Source organism: Lactuca virosa, chromosome 3, assembly GCF_052849685.1.
Source record: "Lactuca virosa cultivar CGN04683 chromosome 3, Lactuca_virosa_CGN04683_v6, whole genome shotgun sequence".
Taxonomy (NCBI): Eukaryota; Viridiplantae; Streptophyta; class Magnoliopsida; order Asterales; family Asteraceae; genus Lactuca; species Lactuca virosa.
The window spans coordinates 101,797,881-101,800,302 of NC_136428.1; positions in this window are offsets into that span (position 1 = coordinate 101,797,881).

The window sequence follows — 2,422 nt, forward strand, 5'->3', positions numbered from 1 at the left end:
AGTAGTACACGACTTTCCCGACATCTTTCCAGAAGAACTCCCAGGATTACCTCCGCAACGTTAAGTCGAGTTCAGAATCGACTTAGTACCAGGGGCTACCCCCGTAGCCAAATCGCCCTATCGTCTGGCACCTGTAGAGATGCAAGAACTGTCCTGTCAACTTAACGAACTGCTCAACAAGGGCTTTATAAGACCAAGCTTCTCACCCCGGGGAGCTCCAGTCTTGTTCGTCAAGAAGAAATACGGATCGTTTCGTATGTGCATCGACTACAGGGAGCTCAACAAACTGACCGTCAAAAATCGTTATCCTTTTCCTCGGATAGATGATTTATTTGATCAACTTCAAGGGGCGAACTTCTTTTCAAAAATCGACTTAAGATCCGGATATCACCAACTACGAGTACTAGGGGAGGATGTTTCGAAGACAGCATTCCGAACTCGTTATGGGCATTACGAATTCGTAGTGATGCCGTTCGGATTAACAAACGCGCCCGCAGTATTCATGGATTTAATGAATAGGGTGTGTCGTCCTTACTTGGATCAGTTCGTCATTGTCTTCATCGATGACATACTTATCTACTCTCGTAGTAAGGAGGAACATAGTCAACATCTGCGACAAGTCTTAGAAACACTACGCTCGGAGAAGCTCTATGCGAAGTTCTCGAAATGCGAATTTTGGAACCGACGAGTCGAATTCTTAGGTCACGTGGTTAGCGAAGAGGGAATACACGTGGACCCTTCCAAAATTAAAGCCATTGAGAACTGGTCAGCACCAAAGACGCCTACATAAATTCGTCAATTTCTAGGCCTCGCTGGCTACTATCGCAGGTTCATTCAGAACTTCTCCCGCATTGTGAAGCCTCTCACAACACTGACCCAGAAGGGCGTGGCCTTTGACTGGGAAGAGAAGCAGGAGAGAGCATTCCAAACGCTCAAGCGAGCCTTGTGCACCGCACCAATACTATCCCTCCCCGAAGGGATAGAAGACTTCGTTGTCTACTGCGATGCGTCAAATCAAGGACTCGGATTTGTTCTGATGCAGCGAGGTAAGGTCATCGCCTATGCCTCAAGACAGCTAAAGACACACGAGGTCAACTACACTACCCACGATCTTGAACTAGGAGCGGTTGTGTTTGCTCTGAAGATCTGGAGACACTACATGTATGGAACAAAAAGCACAATCTTTACAGACCACAAGAGCTTACAACATATATTCGACCAGAAGGAGCTCAACATGAGACAACGACGGTGGGTCGAGCTACTCAGTGATTACGAATGCGAAATTCGTTATCATCCGGGTAAAGCCAATGTAGTAGCTGACGCCCTAAGTCGGAAAGAATATTCTGGTCGTAGAGTCAAATCATTGACTATGACTATCCATTCACACCTGTCCACACAAATTAAGGAGGCTCAGCTCGACGCTTTGAAACCTGAAAATGTGGCGGGTGAATCCCTGAGAGGAGTGGATAAGAACTTGGAGGTTAAGGGTGGCGGGGCGTATTATTTCATGGATCGGATCTGGACCCCAAAACTTGGTGGTTTCAGAGACTTGGTCATGAACGAGGCGCACAACACTCGTTATTCCATCCACCCAGGTTCAGATAAGATGTATCTGGATCTTAAAAAGTTATACTGGTGGCCTAACATGAAAGCAGAGATTGCTACCTTCGTGAGTGAATGCCTTACTTGCACTAAGGTCAAGGTCGAATACCAAAAACCCTCAGGTCTACTACAACAGCCGGAGATACCAGAATGGAAGTGGGAGCGGATCACTATGGACTTCATAACCAAGTTGCCCAAGACAACGGGTGGACTTGATACCATATGGGTCATCGTCGATAGATTGACCAAGTCCGTATAATTCCTGCCTATCAAAGAAACATACAAGATGTAGAAGCTTACAAGAACTTACATTAGGGAGATTGTACGACTACACGGTGTTCCCATATCCATTATCTCAGACAGAGATAGTAGATTCACTTCGAGGTTCTGGCAGTCGTTACAAAGTTCCTTAGGAACTATGATGGACATGAGTACAGCCTACCATCCACAGACCGACGGGAAAAGTGAGAGCACTATCCAAACCTTGGAAGATATGCTGCGAGCATGTGTGATCAACTTTGGGAAAGCATGGGATACTCATTTACCCCTTGTCGAATTTTCCTACAACAACAGTTATCACACAATCATAAAGGCTGCTCCATTCGAGGCCCTCTATGGCCGCAAGTGCAGATCCCCTCTGTGTTGGGCTGAGGTGGGTGATACCCAGTTAGCTAAAGGACGAGTTCATGAAAGCACTCTCACAGGTCCGGAAATCATTCGGGAAACGACAGAGAAGATCATTCAAATTCGTGAACGATTGAAAGCCTCTAGAGACCGACAGAAAAGCTACGCTGATAAACGAAGGAAACCGTTGGAATTC